Source organism: Paroedura picta, chromosome 2, assembly GCF_049243985.1.
Source record: "Paroedura picta isolate Pp20150507F chromosome 2, Ppicta_v3.0, whole genome shotgun sequence".
NCBI lineage: Eukaryota > Metazoa > Chordata > Lepidosauria > Squamata > Gekkonidae > Paroedura > Paroedura picta.
Window position 1 is genome coordinate 64229086 of NC_135370.1, and position 7304 is coordinate 64236389.

General features: G+C 45.2%; 1 protein-coding gene across 3 annotated transcripts in view; it reads left to right on the forward strand.

Annotated features, from left to right (window-relative positions):
• Positions 1-7304, forward strand: part of ADCY5 (adenylate cyclase 5) — a 285163-nt gene that overhangs the window by 14412 nt on the left and 263447 nt on the right. The gene's annotated exons all lie outside the window — the stretch shown is intronic.

A 7304-nucleotide genomic window follows, 5' to 3' on the forward strand; every position in this document is an offset into this window, starting at 1 on the left:
TGTGCCATGTACACAATGTTTTGCCTTCCACTGTTTTACCCAGGTTACCCAGCATGCAAACTTGTTTGCTGTGATACGTTACATGATAAGAAGCTGAGTCAAGGCAAACCAGTTCTACCATCCATCTGCAAAAGAGGGAAAACTCCGCTAGTTCTTACCATCCACTGGATTACATAGGTGTAGTTTATAATTTGCTGGCATCTGATTCCCCCCTTTATCCACCCCACCCCCTCTAAAAAGACATTTTTGAGCACACATAGTTGTGGACAGTCATCTAGGACAGGGGTAGTCAACCTGCGGTCCTCCAGATGTTCATGGACTACAATTTCCATGAGCCCCTGCCAGCAAATGCTGGCAGGGGCTCATGGGAATTGTAGTCCATGGACATCTGGAGGACCACAGGTTGACTACCCCTGATCTAGGAAATATGCCAGAGGATCTGCAGAATTTGTCAATGTTAAGTAGTCATGGGGTGGAGTGTCTTCCTTGAATGGCCTAGAGACTAATTTGTTCAACATATTTTGTTTATTTGATGCAGAGTATAAATTGCTAAGATATGCTTGGGTACTTGTGCTGCAGAGTAGATATGTTTTGTTTATCAGCATCTTCAGTATATTTGTAATGGACAAAACATCCATTTACATTTACAATGGCTGAGCACTATAGATAGCAATTTTAAAGAAATTTCTGATAGATTTAAACAATAGCAAGTGCCAACAAAGAAGAAGAGGAAGGAAGTGCAGAGCATGGCCACTGCAAGTGGGAAACCTCATTTCTCATGCTGATCCTCCCTGCTTTTTTTAGCAGTGTAGGATGTGATGTTCTTCCATGGATTTTCCTTCCTCGGGTATCATTTCATTCCCATCAGATCTCAGAAGTTAAGCAGGGCCGTCCCTGGATAGTATTTGGATGGAGTTTCTCCAAAGGACACTAGGGGCCATTCCGCACAGATTCTTTGTAGCAGGAGTTTGGCAAATTGAAATCGCTACAAAAATGCAGTTATGCACAACGTCGTAGACAATCTGCCACACTCCTGAAACCGATCCGCAAAAAGCACTTCATTGTAGCGCTTTCAGGGAAATCCCAAAAAGTGGATTCACCATCCGGAAAGCGCTACACTCTTGCAACCAATCTGCAACACTAGCGGAAAAGTTCTGTGCATTACCATTGTTGCGGTTTCTGCAAAGTCCCTCCCCCAGCTTACTCCTCTGATCTTCCAGCAAAGCGATCGCCATTTTTTTTCTTGGAGCAAGTGGAGATCAACGCACCGGCGAGCCTTCGTTATGCAGCGAAGCTTCCCTGGCTGCAGTCCCTCTCCAGAGCTGTTTTAAGTCACCAAGCACCACACAGCCCCGTTTGCTGGTTTATTTTCCCTTTATTTTTCCCTTTATTTTCCCTTTATTTTTGGCCGAAAATCATGGCCGTGTATTTTTTTTTCACTCAGGGGGAGCGTGGCAACAATGAAACGGCAGCTCAAACGCCACCTGCTAGCTAGATTGGTCTCTCCGTTGCACCGAATCAACGCAGATTCGTTGCAATGTGTATTTTTTTTTAAACCTGCCTTAAAGGGAAAGGGGCTTTTCGGGAGCATGATAACGGACACGACTTCGCACCTAACAACAACAACAACAACCTCTGTGTCATGATCCTGGTATCCCTTGGAGGTCTCCCATCCAAATACTAGTCAGGGTTGACCCTGCTTTGTTGCTGAGATCTGACAAGGCTGAGATTTCCAGGTCACTGCTTAGAATGCCACAAACTGTGCAGGTCTCACCCAGCATTAACCCTGTTTAATCCTGTACTAACCCTTTAAGGCAAACAGCTTTTTGCCAATTTCCTGGGTCTTTGATCTCTGACTGGCTCTTTTCAGCTGACTGGTTTGAAGGATTCAGGCATTTCCCCCATAGTATTTGTCTTCTTGTTAAAGCTGGTGAACCACATTAGTAATGAAACACAAGGCATTAATTAGTACAGCCAACCTATTGCTATAAAACTTGAACATAAAGCATTGCTAGTCTGCGTTACTGGAGGGCATCGTTAACTTGTGTGTATAGTTGTCTTGTAAAACTCACTTTATATAATGTTTTCTAGGAAATAATGTTCCATTCCCTCTTCTCACTCCATGCATGAAGAGTTTCTAATAGCAGTGAGACGCAATTTCCTCTGTTAAAAGCAAGGAGGCAGTCATGCTGATGTAAATATGTCCCCATCCCCCCCTCCGCCAAGTTCAATAAAACCTCAAACTAAACACAGGATTTAAGTATGCAGGTGTGTGGTTTTTCCACTGAGACGGATTTCTGTTGATCAGTGGTAAATGGTATTTTATGTAGAGATTTACAATCCCTTGCAGGGGTCCATGCTGTTAATCTACATAGCCATTGTCTTTCCGTTTTAGGTTACTATACACTCTGTGCCTTTCTGGCTATTGCAGTAATTCAGAGCAGGGGTAGTCAACCTGTAGTCCTTCAGATGTTCATGGACTACAATTCCCATGAGCCCCTGCCAGCAACCGCTGTCAGGGGCTCATGGGAATTGTAGTCCATGAACATCTGGAGGACCACAGGTTGACTACCCATGATTCAGAGGAAGTAATGATAAAACCGAGCCCTCACATATCTGTGTAGGTGCCTTGTTGTATGTTTCTCTTAGGGAATAACTTGTCAGAAATTTGTTCCCTGCACGTGTGTCATCTCTAAAAGATACTGATTCTTTGTTCTTATCTCAAAGGTGGGGCTACATTCTGTTATTTTGTTTTAGGAGTGGTAATGGTTTAGATTTGGAGGGCTTTAAAAATGGAAAAATAAATAATTTCTACTTCTTTCATTTAAGCACATGTGCATGTGTGGCTACTAAAGGGCAGGGGTTTGTAATCTCCTGAGCATGATCATTGTAAGTATGTACTAATAAAAATCTTGATAAATCCACTCATGGGAAACATTGGTGATCAGAACTGCGTGGACCACCATGTACCTCTTTTTGAAGGGAAAGAACCAATTTTGTTGTTGTTGTTGTTGTTTAATTTGTCAAATATTTTCCTGTTTTAAAAAACTATATTTAGTGGAAGTATTTGTATCTTGTGAACAAGGATGCTTGGTTTAAAAATATATAGCAACGACAAAACAACATTTCATGTGAGTATATTAAACCATCCGCCATTACTGCTATAAATTACTTCCTGTTGGAATGCCTTGAAAACAGCCTGGAAATTTCAACTGATTAAAAATATATAATCTCACAGTTACATATCTGTTGATGGGTGTAAACTATTGTGAACATATCCCATTTTAAAACCTTGTCATTAATTACTAGTTTGACTCTGTTCAATACTGTAGGACCCTAGATGTGAGCTATCAGGTACCAGGGCCCAGCTTGGCTGAAGTGCCTTGCCTTAGCCTCAGACAGAGGGAGGTGCGGGCTGTTCTGTACTTTCTGGGCTGGGTCAGCTGTCCATTTCACTAGCATCTTCCTTCAGACCATTTGAAGTCCCTAGCCAGACCTGTGGCATTCTTGGAGATTTGGTGTGGAGACTTAGGACAGCAGTGTTTAGGTAAAGGAAGGAGTTCATTGGGGTAAATCTGGGAGATCTCTAGGCCAGTGGTCCCCAACCTTTCTGAGGTTGGGAACCGGCAGGGCATCTGGGCGAGGGCATCTGGGCCACGCCCACGCATCGTCCGCGCCCGCGGGCCACGCCCACGCATCGGGCTGCGCCCACGCATCAGGCCGCACTCGCGGGCCGCACCGCGGGCCGCACCCACGCAACAGGCCACACTCGTGGGCCGCGCCCGCACATCAGGCCGCGCCCACACGGGCGCAGCCGGCCCTGATTCCCTCTCCCCGCCCTCCCGCAGTAAGAAGCTTCCCGGGCCGCAAGCTTGCGGCCTGGGAAGTTTTTTACTGTGGGGGGGCGGGGAGAGGGAGCTGCGGCCCGGCGCCATGGCCTTCGCGGCCCGGCACCGGGCCGTGGCCCGCAGGTTGGGGACCACTGCTCTAGGCTCTATTGGGCATCCCTAAATGGTCTCCCTCTTCCTCAGCCAATCAACACCGCAGCAGGAAGTGAGACCACAAGCCTCAGCCAATGAACAGGAAGTGAGACTGGAAGCCTCAGCCAATCAACACCGAGGCAGGAGGTGATATTGCAAGCCTCAGCCAATGAACTCTGAGAGAGGAAGTGAGCTCACAAGCATTATCCAATCAACACTGAGACAGGAAGTGAGATCACAAGCCTCAGCCAATCGACACTGAGACCACAAACCTCAGCCAATACAGAGAGGAAGTGGGACCACAAGCTTTTTGGCATTTCTGCCCCATTACTCTCCTTCACCAGCCTGGTGTGAGGATCTTTACAAGGTGCATCTATGTCCCCACTGGACCTGGTGGGTGGGGAGCTAAGGAGGACAGGAGATGCTGGTGTTGACTTATCATATTTTACTACTATTATGACAAATAGTAGTTTAATGTAATTGTCCTAAAGAACTGTGGATGAAAGGAGAAACATAATAAGTAAATAAGCACTTGAAGCTCTGCAGAGCCTGAAACAAGCAGGAGAAGGGATTGAGATCAGTGAAGCAGGCTCCCCTTGGCCTTTGGGGATTTCAAAGTTCTGCAGTCTTGAAACAGTTAGCTATTAAAATCTACCTGGTACTTTTCCAGTTGCATGAATGTGTTGAGGATTTTTCCCCTGAGATTTTATATGCATGCATTGCACTGCAAATTGAGTTTGCACAGTGTTTGTTGTTGAGGAATGGGAAGATGACAGATAGCTGTTATTGAAACAGGAGCGAGTTTCCTTCAACAGGCTCATGACAGGAGCGCTTCTCAGGCTTCACTGGGCTGGTCATTGCAGCATTTTCTGCAGGCATGTGGATGTAAGCAACACATAGCATGTGGACTTCCTCAGATGCACAGAAGAGCAGACACACTGTCTTCACCATAAATCATGGGTGCAGCAATCTCTTGTACAGTCAATTGCACAATTTATAGGTAGAAATGATTGACTTTTACCTTGCACATTCTTCTTCAAAAGGTCCACATGGCAGTTATAACTAGGGTTGCCAGGTCCCCCCTGGCCACCAGTGGGGAATGAGAGTTAGGGTTGCCGGATCCAAGTTGGAAAAATCCTGGAATTTTTGGATAGTTCCTGGAGAGGACAGAGACCTCATTGGGGTTCAATGCCACCCTCCAAAGCATCCATTTTCTCCAGGGGAGCTGATCTCTGGTTTTGGAGGTGAGCTGTAACTCTGGGTATTATCATCCTACTTGGATGTTGTTTTCCCTGGGTTTAACTCTAGTGAACTTTATCACTAGAAAAATACAAAATGTGTTTACCAGCTTGGTGTAATGGTTCGGAGTGCAGACTCATAATCTGGCAAACTGGATTTGATTCTGTGCTCCCTCACATGCAACCAGCTGGGCATCCTTGGGCTCGCCACAGCACTGATAAAGCTGTTCTGACCAAGTAGTAATATCAGGGCTCTCTCAGCCTCACCCACCCCACAGGGTGTCTGTTGTGGGGAGAGGAATGGGAAGGCGACTGTAAGTAAGTAAGTAAGTGAATGTAGTCAAAACTGCCCTAAAATATAATTGGACTGTGTAAATCCCCCCCCTTCCCGTTAGTCTGTAGATTTGCCAGAATGTTAATTTCTGCTTGTTTCCTCTTTATAGTTCTCATTCCTTGACTAGTTTGTAATGAGTATACTTCATACACACACACCCTGGTTGATCTGTATCAGACAGTGGTACAAGTCACAGTATGCCACATTTATTCCCATTTCTGGCATGGGATTAACACCCCAGGGAGATTTTGCAGCCGATTTGATCTTCTCGCAACGGCTCTTATGAGGTAGGGACCACCTATTGATCATAAGCTTTACTGGACAAGAACCGTGCCCATTTCCCTGAATCATAGGGCAGATGACATACAGGGGAACAATGCACAGAACAACAAGAGATGTCGAAGAGCTATATGTAGCTCCTGAGCCACTGAGTATCACTGGTACAAGATCTGTTGCCATAATAATGGACTACTGACATACAAAACAGGTAATCTCTTCTCTCACATCCTGGGGTCTATCCCTATATTTTCCTATCTGTCACCACAATAGGAACTGAACTGATGACACAAATTCCTGGAATTTTAGAATATATATATTTTGCCCCTTTTCTGGTTCTGTTTAACCATTCCCATTAATATAACATTGGTGTTCATTATTGGGGATCAGATATTCAGAATCACAGAGTTGGAAAAGACTACAGAGGGTCAGCCAGTCCAGCTCCCCCCCCCACACACACACCTTTTCCTAGGGAACTTAAAAACCACATGCTCTTGACAGGTGGTCATCCAACCACCTCCTAAAAATCTTAAACACCATTGACCTATAAGTAAAGATGTTAACTGGCAAACGTTCAGCTACGTGCTTTGTTTCTTCCAACAACAATGCAAAGAGTTACCTTTTAAACTTTGGTGACTATTGTTGAAGATTAATGAGAAAAAGATTCCCTTGAATGCCATGGGCAATTTGGTGTTTAGAAGCTGTTCCCTCTCTCTGGCTGGCCCCTTTTACTAAGAACATATTGCTACAGATGTTGCTTGGATAGAGGACCTCCAGATTGAGTTCCTAGGCAACATTAAGATTAGACCAGCATTATCAGACTAGTGTTACCACTCCAGCTTTGATTTCTGCCTAGGGTTAGAGTCATTCTGTAATGCACTGTGCTTGAGAGCTATTTACTATCCCAGTGTGGCAATTAGTACTGCTAGCAGAAATAACGCCAGGTGTATTGGGGCTTCTTAATGCCTTTCTCTCTTTATCTCTAAATGGGTATAATTGGAAGTCAGTCTCAAAGGAAGGAGCTATTTTGAAGACACTAATTTAATTTGCCTAGTGCTTAATGTGGTGCTGCCATATGTGCTGCTACCACTCTCCTTCCTATAGTCACCGCTGACTGTGCTACAACAGCCATTCCTCCCAAACCAGGTCAGGACTCACCATTATGTGAGAGGTGGATCACCAAATGGATGAGATATCTGGAATATGGATCTGTTAGGCTTTATTATACTTGTATCCCATCTTTTTTCAAAAGAGCTTAGGGTAAATACAGGGATTTTAAAATTTAAACTAGTGTGCATGCCATCAGAACAAAGATGCCACAGCTCCTAGTATTCTTTAGACACACCCCTCCCCCGGCTGGCTCCCATTGGCCCGGGCCAACGGGAATGGAATCCCCCACCCCCTGGGCACTTACATGTGTCCCGGGGAGCGTCCAGGGGCAAACGGTCCTGGGATCATCCCACAGGTGATAGGAGA